The 13,827-nt window shown below is 42.0% G+C and overlaps 1 protein-coding gene across 2 annotated transcripts in view; it reads left to right on the forward strand.

Moving 5' to 3' along the window:
* Nucleotides 1–701: 701 nt before the first annotated feature.
* Nucleotides 702–13,827, forward strand: part of SNX10 (sorting nexin 10) — a 52,314-nt gene continuing 39,188 nt past the window's right edge. The window contains exons 1-2 of one of the 2 annotated variants that reach the window (XM_073003307.2): nt 702–901; nt 2,971–3,005. The gene's annotated coding sequence lies outside the window, so the exon portion shown is untranslated. The remainder of the gene's footprint in view (nt 902–2,970; nt 3,006–13,827) is intronic. The other variant, XM_073003309.2, reaches the window with a different exon arrangement.

Raw genomic sequence — 13,827 nt, forward strand, 5'->3', positions numbered from 1 at the left:
AGGGACTGGCAAAATGTTAGAAGAAAAACCTTCGGAACATGGCCAAATAGCCCGAAAAACCTACAACCACCATCGGATCCCGGTCGTGAAAGCCTTTGAGAGTACAACTACCTACTTTACGTCTCTCACTGGTTCCTTGACTTTTTATGTTTTCTGAACAGCATGGGAAAGTTCCCTTTGAGAACCCTAATCCCATCATTGATCCCAAACAGAGCGGGCCCATTGAATCCATGGAAGGAGGTGACATCAGCGTTCTTATAACTAAATCCATGTTAGTCAGTGGGCTGCTCCACGAGACCAAAGAACTGGATTTATCTTGCTCTGGAACTACAACTCCCAGAATCCTCTACCCGGTATTGAAAGAGCTGTATGCAAAAAAAAAAAAAAAAAAAAAAAAAAAAAAAAAAGGATCCTAAATTCTCCTCCTTTCTGTTTATGATTTAATCTGCCCGGTGTCGCAAGCCGCGCTGTTGTTCGCAGCCAGCCTGGAGTTTTCAAAGGGCCGCCACTTCCTCTTTCGACCTCGCATGGATGCCTCTTCGCCATAGAATGCCTGCCAGGCGAGCATCTCAATCGGCTTCCTCCGGCGGCCTCCTCGTCCTCCCTTCTCCGACACGTTCCCCAGCAGCGTCCTTGATCTCCTCCGGGAGAAAACGTGCAGACTGGCGGAGGCGGCGGCGGCGGGGGGTGCCGCGGCACGGCGGTGACTCCTCCTCCCCCTCCTCCCCCTTCGCTGGCCGGCGGTCACGTGGACGCAAAGTTCGTGCCCGCTCTCAGCCGCTGCTATTTAATTAGTAGACCGGCCAGCTCCCTGTTCGGAACCTGCGAGACTCCGGCTGGTGTTGTTTTCTCTCTCTCTCTCTCTTCGGGCGGGAATCCTTGAGAAACCTCGGAAAGGCCGGTAAGTCGCCGGAAGGCTTATTTGTGGTCAAAGCTAAGGAGGCAGAGGCGCCGCGCCTTCCTCCTAAGCCGTTGCTTTTTCTATCGGGATGAATAACTCTGATGGGGTTGGACTGGATCGCCTGCTTCTGAGGGGGGTCCGGGTGGCCGTGACCTTTTTTTATACGCCACCGCATGCCTTTACACACGTGCCTTTACTCCTCGTGAATTTGGAATAGCTCCCTTGCCACCAGAGAGGACAAGAATGGACTCCCGGCTTCCTTTCTAGCCCGGCTGCCTTGAAGAGAAAATCAAATCTTTTGGCTGTCCTAGAAGCAATAAGAATAAGAATAAGAATAAATTATATTTTACTTAATTAATTAACCGGGACCTGCACGAAAAAAACATGGCTTGCTTTCTTCAGGTGTCTATTTTAGAAGTATGCCCAAGATGGAAAGGAAATAATAATAATCAGTAGGCAAGAGCTGAAAATAAAAAATTGGAAAAATTAACAAAATACAGAGATCTGGCAATGGAATGAAACACTTCAGTGGTGCCCGTAGTCAGTGGGGCCTTGGGAACAATATCTAGAAATTTCACACAATACTATACACAGTTACAGATGTCAGAAACAACACCATCAGAGCTACAAAAAACGGCAATATTTGGAACGGCATACATACTGTGCCAATATTGAACAGACACCTAGATTTTGGGTAAAAAATGTAAATAAGAAAAAATACCAGTCAATGTTTTTATAATTTTGACTGTGCCTGGAGTTTTTTAATAATAATAATAATAATAATAATAATAATAATAATAATAATAATAATAATAATAATAATAATAATAATAATAATAATAATAATAATAATAATAATAATTTCTACTTTTTTGAAAACTCAAAAGTCACTGTAACTCATGCCCTGGATTGTGGCTCTTCAATAGTAAAATGGTAGACGCTTAAGGGCAGTGTTTGTGTGCCAATTCAAAGGTGAGTGTGTTTGTTACAGGTAACTGGAGTCAGTGTGTTTGAGTTTATGAAAACTGTTTGTTGGTTTAGAGCCAGCTCTGTCCAAGACATTTTCTTGCCTGAAATAGGACAATAATTACACTTCCCCTCTCCGCTATACAGACTGTCAAGATATAGAGATACAGTAGCTGTTTGGACAGACAATCCTGAAAGTGCCTTTTCCTCTTGCTAGTGGTTTAAAAAAATATCACCCAATAACAAAATAAGCAACTAAAAATGTGTGACCCTTTTGTGGTGCCAAAATCTCTTGCCTGAGGCAGCCACCTCCCTCAGCCTGACAGTAAGGTCTGCTTAGAATTTGATGTAGATTGAATAAATAACTTCTTTCACACAGTTTTGTACAGCAGATTTTATGATAGAGCATAGAGAATGTAATCCTTTGATCAGGAATCAAAACAAGAGATCCATAGAAAGCAAAGATGTTTAAAATTAACATGAAGAACTGAAAAAGGAATTATCATGAACAATAAAATGACAATAAAATTAGGTTATCTGGAGAAATGAAAAAGAAAGACATAGACATGCTATAAAGATACCATATCTAAGTAATCAAAACACTGCAAAACGAGTAGCTAACAGTGTTCTGTCTAATCAACATGTAAACTATACCATTGGTGAGGGATAACAGGAGTAGTTCAACAGTATCTGGAGCTCCACATATATCCTACCCTGTGTGAGTTCACTGTAGGCAATTTGAACTGGCTTTAGTGACTTCCAGTTAGAGGGCCAACACAGTTTGAAGTTCTCTGTGTAGTTATAGGGAATTGCCTAAAGGTGAAAAATTAAGCCAGATTTTAAGATCTTGTGCAGTTGTGCAGAATGAGAATGTAAAATTTTAACAATTTATAAATGAGCATTTCTGGCACAGGAAATAAGTGGAATGTAACTAACTAGTTATTTCCATGACATTATATTACCCTTGAATTGAATGTGATGTAAATGGCATTGCATCCCAGCAACTAATGCACTTATGTTACATCTCTTTGCAGTTTCAACAAAATATCAGTGCTTTTGACTAATCATATTCCAAATTTTGTTTTGTTAAATCCTGTCACTAGGTCTATGTCAACAAAAGACGTTTCTGTTTCCTAGGGTAAGTAATAATTGATTTCACTGAGAAAATACTAATATAATTATGTCATGGCACCATTATTTACTTTGGGTTTAAGGCAGCCTCTTCTAATGTAGAGCCCTCAAAATACACTGGACCATATCTCACATTAACAAGTTGATTCTGACTTATGGTAATGTTTTCCAGAGTTTTCTAGGCAGAGATCACTCAGAAGTGGCTTTTAGGGGTACCCCAGGACTGAGCAGCTTGCCCAAGGTGACACAATCTGGCTCTTCTCCTAAGAGGTATACTGAGGAATCAAACTCCCAACCTCTGGCTCAGCAGCCAGATACTTAAGCTGTTGAGCTATCTAGACAGCCAGATCTCTCATTACCCTCAACCAAAAAGCTTTCGATCGGGGTTGAAATGCAACACACTGAGACTCAGGGATGTTGTCAAGTCTTTAGTACCAAGTCCGAAGTCCCAAGCCTCAAGTCTGAGTTCCAAGTCACTATTAAAAAGCTTTTAATTTTTTTAAAAAATGTGTTTTTTAAATTAAAAGCAATTAAATTCCATCTCCTCCTCCCAACCAGTCCCTTTTTTTCCTCCCCCCCCCCTCTTTTAGCTCTCCCGGGGAGCCCAAAAGACCAACCTTATCCCAAGGGGTCCAATGAGGGAGGAAGGAAGGCGCTTCACCCACAAAGCTCCAGCACAGCTTTGTGGTTAGTGCAGTTCTACATTTTTGCCTGGCAAGGGAATGCTAAGAGGAGCAAAATGGTCCACACTGGGGAACATGTGCAGGGTATGCTGGGATATGTAGGCCAAGGAGGACTGACACTGAAGGGTGGTCTGGTGCTAGAAGGTGGGCAGGCAGCGCCAGAGTGAGGTAAATACAGTGGACCCTTGACTTACAGACGGCTTGACTTACAGACTTTTTGAGTTACAGACTTCTCTGGCCGCAAAATTTAGGTTTGACTTGCAGACTGAGATTTGACTTACAGACCAGAAAAAAACCAAAATGGAACAAAAACGGCCTGTTACGGGATTAATCTGTTTTCAATGCACTGTAGGTCAATGGAGACTTGACTTACAGACTTTTTGACTTGAGAACCGCCTTCCAATACGGATTAAGTTCTCAAGTCAAGACCCCACTGTAAATAGTTGCAGAGGGAGGTGGAGGAAAGACCAAGGCCTGCCTGAAAACAAATAAATAAAGGGAACGGGTTAGGTTTGGTGTTTGAGGGCCAGGACTCTGAGAAGAAAATAGGTAGGCTGGTGGACTGGTCAGTCTCCATTAAAATACATAATAGGTCTCCATTAAAGTAATAGGGACTTGAAAACATGACTTGGAAAAATGGGTCCAAGTTGCAAGTCGAGTCCAATTTTTTCTAAAGCCCAAATCAATTCTGAGTCAAGTTGCCATTGTGACTTAAGTTCTGTTTGACAGTGAGTGATAACTTAGGGGTCCCCATCCTTGCTGAGAGTTATTTTGGAGGAAGCTGCTCTAAGAAGTCATCTCATAGGTTCTGAAAGTACTTTTGTACTTTACTGAAATGTCATTAGATCATTTATTTATCTTTACATTTTTAATTTGCCTTTCCTACAAAGAGGTCAATAGCTGTATACATGATTTTTCCCTCTTCTCTTTTATCCACACCACAACTCCATGAGGTGGAATTCCAGAAACTGCACTGAGCAATACTTTTATTACACCAGCCAAATATGAGAATTTAGTATGCATGCATATCAGATTTCTTTGTGGCTACATGTAGATTTGAATTTAGCCGTCATCTTTTTTATACATTTAAATAATCTTTTGTCTCATTCTCATGCATGAATATGTGGAAGTGTTACATTCCACCTGAAATAGAGCAAATTTTTGGTGAGAATGTTTTTAATTTCCAAGGCAGTTTTGGGAGAGGTAATATCAAATTGCTTAATTTCATATATTTTTAAGAATTAGAAGCATTGGCTGGGTTGTTTGTTTGTTTGAACAATCATCCGCTTCTGTGCTTGCTGTGTGTGTGTAAAGGACACCGATTACTTTGAGGCTTTTTTTTTTTTAGCAAATTGAAGACCTTGATGAAATTGAAGAGCTTCTTGTTTCACACTTGCTCTGAAGGCATGAAATCCATCAAAGTCTGGAAATTCTTTGTTGAGATGCCTTGTCCCATCAAAATATCCTAAATCAATAAGAACAAAGAATTTAGCAAATGTTCTTTACATTCCTACTCCCCACAGTTTTGATATTATAACTATCACTTCACACAAATTCTTCTGGTTTTATAAAAGTTCAGTCATGTGTCTTGCGTAGTTTATAGAAATAACACAGTATCCATTGGGAAGGGATGGCCCAAGGGCTTCATTATGTGCACTCTGAATTGACTAGCTTGCGGACTGTAGTCTATATCCTTATTCTTCAGTTGCTTCCTGAATGAACAATAACTACTATTATGATGTCTGCTGTCTTGAACACATCTGATGTCTTGTAGTTTTTTCTTTGCATATTTCATTTTATCTTGTATATTTCTGCTTTAATAAGCCAGTACTTTGCTTTTGAGCATAGTACTGTAGAGCCTCATGGCTTTCATCATGTATTACATTGGGTAGATTGATGCTTACCCTAATCTTTGCTGGAAGTTAATCAGAAATGTGGAAGATCTGAAGTAGTGCTAAGCCAGTGAAATAATTGGTGACAGAGAGATGTATCTGTGGCCCAGTTCCGGCAAGCCCACAGACCAGCACCGGGCCGCGGACCAGGGGTTGACAACCCTTGCTCTAGAGCACATTCCAGTCTTCCTGAACTTGATGTCTTCCAGATGAGTGAGACTGTAACTCCCATAAGTCCCACCCAGCATGGAAGTTACAGTCATAGCTCAAGGCACATAGGTTGGGCAACATTGCTCAGTCGAGGAAATATTTTGCAAGCAGCAATGGACAGTCATTGTTCTTTTCATATTTTGCAGTCAACACAATAGATAAAGTGGAAACACTGTGACCCAGGAAGACTGAAGTCTTATGTTAGAGCACTTGTTGAAAACTTGGAATTCCTCCTTTTTGGAGCTACATCTGGAAGAATCCCCAGGGGGAAAAAAAAGTTTCTCCAACTTCTTTGCCTACAATATTCTGTTTCTGAAATCTACTGAAGTCAACAGGGCTTAGAAAAGCATACCTAGCAGTGTTTTTTTAATTACAGGAAAAAGTTACTGGAAGTGGAATGGGTCTGAAGGCTAAAAATGTAGAGGAATAGATCTCTCCATCATATAGATGTTTGTGAATATGAATTTACCACTTTACCATTTTCGTATACACAGGTCTTAAATGTAAAGTATGAAAGGGCCTTCTGACTGTATCCAGTAGGTGGATATGAGCCTTGCTTGTAATGGTATTCATTGAGGAAACTAGTAACAAGAGATGGACAAAAAAGTTGTGTTGTTGCAGAGATTAGTTGTGGTGCATCTGGTGGTTAGAATGTGTAACTATTCCACAATTGCCTCTGCTTCCAGTGGTGGTGAACTATCCTTTGTTGGAGGTTTTTACATAGAGGTAGGATGGCTACTTATCAAGGATGCTTTAGCTAGGAGTTTACTGTTTTGGCAGAGGGTTGAATTTGATCAACTTGGAGTCCCTTTGAGATGTGCAGTTCTATGACTGCTTCTAAGTACATCCATGAGGAAGGGAAGACTAGAGATAAAAGAAAGGAGTAGCATTTTTTTTAATTTAGTAAAGGAAAAGTCCAAAATCCAATTGGTAGCTGAGAGCGATTGATCAGTAGCTGAATAGTGAATCACCAACTGTAAATTCCCATGATTAATTGGATGAGTGGGAATGACAAGTAGGATTCAGACTATGATGTTAAAAGTTTGATGTTGTTAACCAGAGGATATACTCACATGCTTGATCAGTTTGGTTTTGTTAAGGGTGTATTTAATTTTCTACTTCTAAAGTTATGGAAATTATGGTACCAACTGCCTATAAACCCTGAGTGACAAGAGTTGCCATAAATATTGTGGTATGTGTGGTCCCCCTCCCTTTGGTAAGTGCATAAGCTTAAAATATGGAAGCATGTTGATTCATAGAATCATAGAATTGTCATAGGGTTGGAAGGGACCTTGGAGGTCTTCTAGCCCAACCTCCTGGCCAGTACTGTCCCGGACCTCATACTATCTCAGACAGATGGCTGACCAATCTTTTCTTGAAAACTTCCAGCGATGAGGCACCCACAACATCGGGAGGCAAGCTGTTCCACTGCTTAATGGTTTTCGCCTTCAGGAAATTCCTCCTTATTTCCAGGTTGGATCTCCCTTTGACGAGTTTCCACCCATTGGTTCTTGTCCTACCCTCAGACGCAATGGAGAATAAATCAATGCCCTCTTCCCTGTGGCAACCCTTCAGATATTGGAAGACTGCTATCATGTCTCCCCTCAGTCTTCTCTTTGTTCAGCTGAACATACCTAATTCTTTCAGTTGTTCTTCATAAGATTTAGCCTCCAGTCCCCTTATCATCTTTGTTGCTCTTCTCTGCACCACTTCCAGGGCCTCAGTGTCTTTTTTGTATTGTGTTGACCAGAACTGGACACAGCACTCCAAGTGCGGTCTCACCAGCGCAGTATAGAGTGGTACAATCACTTCCCATGTTCTTGATGCTATCCCCCTGTTCATGCAGCCTAGGACTGTGTTGGCTTTCTTGGCAGCTGCAGCACACTGCTGACTCATCCTTAGGCAGTGGTCCACCAGGACACCTAAATCCCTCTCACTGGTACTACTGTCAAGCCAGGTGCCACCTATCCTGTACCTGCGCATCTGGTTTCTCCTGTCTAAGTGCAGGACCTTAATTTTCCCGCCACTGAACTGCATCTTATTGGATAGGGCCCAGTGTTCAAGTCTGTCTAGATCAGCGATGGTGAACCTATGGCACGTGTGCCACAGCTGGTACGCAGAGTCCTTTCTGTGGGCACGTGAACCATAAGTCACTGGATCGCTACTTACCCCTTGCAGCCAAAGTACAGGAGGTGGCTGCAGCCGTGGTGCTGGCGCTTTGACAGGCAGCGGGCCAGGATCCAGAGTGGGGTCTCGAGGCACCTCCGTGCTCGGGATTTTCCCTTCTGTAGCCAATTCCAGTTCCACCACCACCACTTCTGGTTCTGCTACAGCCCACCACCCACTGTCTTTGTTTTCTTCAGTTTGGGCACTCGGGCCCAAAAAGGTTTGCTGCCTCTGGTCTAGATCATTGTGTTCTCAAAGGCTTTGACGGCCAGGATCCAATGGTTGTTGTGGGTTTTTCAGACTGTTTGGCTGTCTTCTGGAAGTTTTTCTTCCTAATGTTTTGCCAGTCTCTGGTTGACATCTTCAGAGGACAGGAACTAGAATTTTGTCTGTGTGATCCTCAGTGGAAACACATCTACATGGAGGGAAGTGTGCAGTGGGGTCCCTCAAGGTTCTGTCTTGGACCCAGACAGAATTCTAGCTCCTGTCCTTTGAAGATGCCAGCCACAGAGACTGGTGAAACATTAGGAAGAAAAACCTCCAGAACACCGCCAAACAACCCGAAAAACCCACAACAGCCGTCTTAGATCCTTTTGAACGTTGAGTCTATCTTCCAAAGTATTAGCAGTTCCCCCCCAGCTTTGTGTCGTCAGCAAATTTGATGAGTTCTCCTTCAATCCCCTTATGCAGGTCATTTATGAAGATGTTGAAGAGCACTGGGCCCAAGACAGAACCTTGGGGGACCCCACTGCACACTTCTCACAGCATAGATGTGGTTCCATTGAGGACCGCAAGCTGAGTGCAATTGGTCAGCCTGGTGCAAATCTATCTGGTAGTTGCGCTGTGTATCCCACTTTGTTCTATCTTGCACAGACGTAGGTTGTGGTTTACCTTATCAAATGCCTTGCTGAAGTCTAAGTATACTATATCCACTGCGTTCCCTTGGTCCACTAATTTAGTCACTTTACCAAAGAAGGCAATAAGGTTTGTTTGGCATGATCTGTTCCTAGCAAACCCATGCTGGCTTCTAGTAATCACCTTGTTATTTTCTAGGTGCTCACAAATCTGCTGCTTGATTATTTTTTTGCAGGATTTTCCCAGTATTGATGTCAAGCTGATTGTTTTTTAGTTTCCTGGATCCACTTTTTTCTTCTTTTTGAAGATTGGAACCACATCAGCTCTTTTCCAGTCCTCTGGCAGTTTTCCCATGCTCCAGGATCTCTCAAGATTTCATTCAGTGGTTCTGAGATAAAAATTTTTATCTTAGTTAAATTTTATATTATATGTAAACCACCCAGAGTAGACACGTTCTAGATGGGCAGTATATAAATCTAAGGAATAAATAAATAAATATCTGCCAGTTCTTTTAGTACCCTAGTATGTAAACCATCCGGTCCTGGAGACTTGAACTAATTCAAAGCAGCTAGCCACTTCCTTACCTATTTTGACCAGCTTCCTTCTCCTGTCTCCCACAGTGCTACATTTGACAGGGTGGATTCTTTTTTGGTGAATTGTAGTGTGTGTGTGTGTGTGTGCGTGCGTGCGTGTGTGCGTGCGCGCGCTAGAGGAGACTCTTGAGAGTTCCCTAGATTGCAAAGAGAACAAACCTATTCATTTTGAAGGAAATCAACCCTGAGTGCTCACTAGAAGGACAGATCCTGAAGCTGAGGCTTCAATACTTTGGCCATCTCATGAGAAGAGAAATCTCCCTGGAAAAGACCCTGATGTTGGGAAAGTGTGAGGGCCAGAGGAGAAGGGGACGACAGAGGACAAGATGGCTGGACAGTGTCACTGAAGCTACCAACATGAATTTGACCCAACTCCGGGAGGCAGTGGAAGGCAGGAGGGCCTGGCGTGCTCTGGTCTATGGGTCACAAAGAGTCGGGCACGACTTAATGACAAACAACAACAAATTAGGGGGGACTCCTATCTGGGCAGTGAGTTCCAGATGTGTGTTCCTGTCTGCCACAGACAGGATTTGCACTTGCATGAGAGAAATCATAAGTCTTGGCAGCAAATTGCGAGGTGCTGGTTGTATTCCTGGGCACACCAACGGCAGTCTATTTATGTGAACAGAGAAACATCAACCTCACAAACAAGGGAGTCAGTGACTCAAAAGATTGTGTTTTCCCTTCCCGGAAAATTCACCAAAAAAGGAAGCTGATGTTTTATAAGAAGTCTAAGTTTCAGTATTGTACTACTCAGCTGAATACATTTCTCAAGCGAGTAGAATTTTTTTTTTTGGCTTTAAGTTGGCCACTGGGCTTAAACTCTACATTTATTCTGTGGAGAGTGTCTACGTGCATACAAGGCCATATACAGACCGAGAGGATAACTTTTTTCTTGCAGCAGTAATATAGCTATTCACTATTCTACTTTCATTTTAATAGAAAACTGAAATGTCCCTCTTAGTTGGCTTTAGCTGGACTTGTTGTACAGCCAATGAAGATTAAGATGGTGTGTGTGTGTGTGTGTAATATCATAATCCAGATGAACAGGCCAAAAGTATTAAATGAAAATGTGTGTGTGAATGCACATATACAACACACTGTGGCCTTTTTCATAGATCTTTTCACTAAGAAGAATGAAAGGAAATGTTTTTCCTAGGATTTAATTTTCGTGGAACAAAGTTTCTTACCTCCTGTATTTCACATTAGGAAGTGGGAAAACAAAATATTGAGTAAAATCCTGTTGTGTAACTATATGCTGGCACAAGCTGGATTGGCTGCTGGAAATATTTAATTTAAATTTATGGAAAGCTTCATCTTCTCTGCCCCTTCAGGTTTCAAGGCTTCCTTTTGCCCTGAGGAAGCCTTTGGGTGTACATTATCTGGAAGCAGGGAGGAGTCTTTAATAGTGAAAAAATCACTGTCAGACCTCCCAGTCCTGGCATCCAGTGGTAATAATTGACCACTGAAGTGGCCTACCTGAGGCTCCCAAAGGCATCTCTATGGAAAAAGGAAGCTCTAGAGAGCTTTGGAACCTAAAGTGGAGAGTATAGGAAGCTTTCCATTAGCTTAAATTAAATATTTCTGGCACTGCATTAAGTTGGCCTAAATTTATGCCAATGCAATTTTGCCCATATTGTACTGCTTTTGAAGATAGCATCACATTTGCTAGAAAGCTGACTGGCTTTCAGGAAAACAACAACACACAGTCATCTGTGTGATGGGGAACATCCTGTCTCCCTTTCCTGAGCTTCTTTTGCTTCAGGGTTCTAACCTCATCATTATTTTGCATATGCATAGTAATTAACTTCTCTCTGACTAACTACGAAAGGAATGTGTAAATGTTGATCACTCACATCACATGAATGCATTCTGTTAATTAGGACATCCTGTTGTATCTCTGGGATGTCATCGTTGAGAAACTGAAGTATCATCCATCTAATAATTATTTTATTACATCAGAAGTTCCAAAACAACATCAGCAGGGGTTGAGATTTGGTTTGCCTTCAGAAAACTTCATACATTTTAAAAATATCAGCCCCAGAGCATATATCCCTTTAATGTTTGATAAGCAGGAGGAACTGGAAGCATTTCTGAGTCACCTGTTTATGGGAGCACATGCCCAGCCCTTTATCCAGCCAAATCCTAGGAGGAAAAAATAATGTATGTTCAGGAAAGACATAGAAAGTAATTGAGGACCATATCAAAATAAATCTATTATTTTTATTTTAAATTAATCCATGTTTCCTCTAAGGAGCTGAAAGAAGCATAGTCCCCACCTCTATCTTATCTGCAGATCTATCCTACCTGGTAGATTAGTTTGAGGAATATTGGCCTAAATCCAGTTGCTTTTCCCAACTAGAGTAAACCCATTGAATTGTTTATGAAATGATGAGGTGAGACTTATGGAAATCTCATTGATTCAGTTGGCCAATTGTTGTTGGAGCTATCAGTTGGATTCAGGCCATTTGCAGGCTTAGGATCAGTCCCTCAGTGGAGATTTGAACCTGGGTCCCATAGTTCTAGTCTACTAGTTCTAGTAGTCTTTAGCCACTGTGGCACACTGACTCTAATTTTAAGGGAATCAGTGCAGACAAAATGAACAAATGAGATTATTGTGAAGCTTAAAGCATAGAGAACTGTTGCCACATTAGCTCCACTTTATCAACACTCTTCAGTTTTGTGTTTTAACTTCCCTTTGGCCTATTTGTGAATGCTGTGTTGGGAAACAAAGGTTATCAAGCAAAGTCAGTAATCATGTACTGATTAGATCAGCCTCCATTCTCCTTTGAAATGTGGAATAAATGTCCTATCCCCTGAGTAACCAAGTAGAGATGCGGGGTATTTGTATTCATTGACCGGAGCTTGTGGTCAACTACCTACTCCTGGTAGGAGGAGGGAAGACGAGTCTCCCTGCCAGGCTGACTGGTGGCTAGTTGACCACCAGCTCTGGAGCGATTGGAAGGTAGTGTGGAGCCACAGCAGCAGTGGATGGGTGAGTGAATGGTACAGGGGTATTCATATATGAATACGAATACCCCCATTTCTAATCCTAAGCTATGGGTCTGTGCATAGGTCTCCTCACCTCCTAATGCATTCAACCCACTTCCCTACACCTGATTTTAGTATGATATCAAGAAGAGCCTGTGCTCTTTTGTATCCTACCCATACTTTTCTGTCAAGCGTCTTGTGCTCTTTACCCCCTGAAGAACTCCAGTCATCACCAATGCTTTGTAAATATTTTTTTTGTTTCTTTTTGACAAGTTCTCAGAACTTGATGTGCTTTTAGGAGAGAGAGTTGTGGAGAGCAATCTTACTGGCACCCTTGTTGCTCACTGTTAAATCAGGACAGCATCCGAGATACCACCATATCTGAATTGACTGATCTCACTTGGTTTTGGAAGCTAACCATAGTTGGCCATGGTTGACTGGGAGACCAGTAAGGAATATAGTCTTCAGGTCATGGCAGAGGCAGAAGAGCCTTGTTGGAGCAGACCACAAACTATTTAGTCCAGCACCGTGTTTTTCAGAGTGGATGATTTATGCCAGTCCCTTTAGCAGGTCACTTCTTTCCTACTGAATATTTGCTAGGTCTTAAGATTGACCGATGTCTTTTTTTCCTAGACCCACCATTACTACTAAGGGTCATGACTTGATACTTATACCTCTGCATGGGTCAAAGCGGATAAATCTATGTGCTGTCTTTTCACAGTGGCTCATCTCTGATGTGTATTTTGTGCTGCTGGGTCAGTGGAAACAGCAGTAAACAAATTAACCTTGTGATTTCTCTTGGGCTAATACCTGCTTTTTGTCTTAAAAAAAAAACCTCTTTGCTCATGCTGTTATTTCAGCTGCCGAGCTGCCCATTGACTCCTGCTGCCCAGTGCATTTAATCCCGTAAGAGCTGGTTACTAAGCAAACATATATTAAGCTTGCATTTGCAACAAACATGATAGAAGACCTGCAGTTGGCCTCTACCTTGACTTGTGGCTATAACTCAGTCCTAGCTGGGGTCTTCCAGCTGTTGTTGTGCAGCAACTCCCAGTATTCCTCACTATTGACTGTGCTGGCCAAGCGCAATGGGGACTGTAGTCCAAAAACATCTGAAGGGTCGAACTTTGCTCACCTCTGCTTTAAATCCCCAGCATACCTAGGGAAGTCTGCTGTCTGAAACCTGGAAAAACAGCTGCAAGTCTGTGTCAACAAAACTGAGTTGATGGCGATGTTCTCTGATATGGCGCAAGCTTCCTGTGCTGGTTTTGCTCGGTCCATTGAGAAATATTCTATCAGTGTTTGCTTAGTCACACTCATTTAGAACTGAAAAGAATCCACAGTGTGCCCATATACTTTGCTCCCCGGTATTGCAACACCTTGGAAAGTTTCTTCCTTTGATCATTTTTTAAAAAGACTTTGCCTGGAGATACTTTGAA

The sequence above is a fragment of the Pogona vitticeps genome, chromosome 6 (genome assembly GCF_051106095.1).
Source record: "Pogona vitticeps strain Pit_001003342236 chromosome 6, PviZW2.1, whole genome shotgun sequence".
Taxonomy (NCBI): Eukaryota; Metazoa; Chordata; class Lepidosauria; order Squamata; family Agamidae; genus Pogona; species Pogona vitticeps.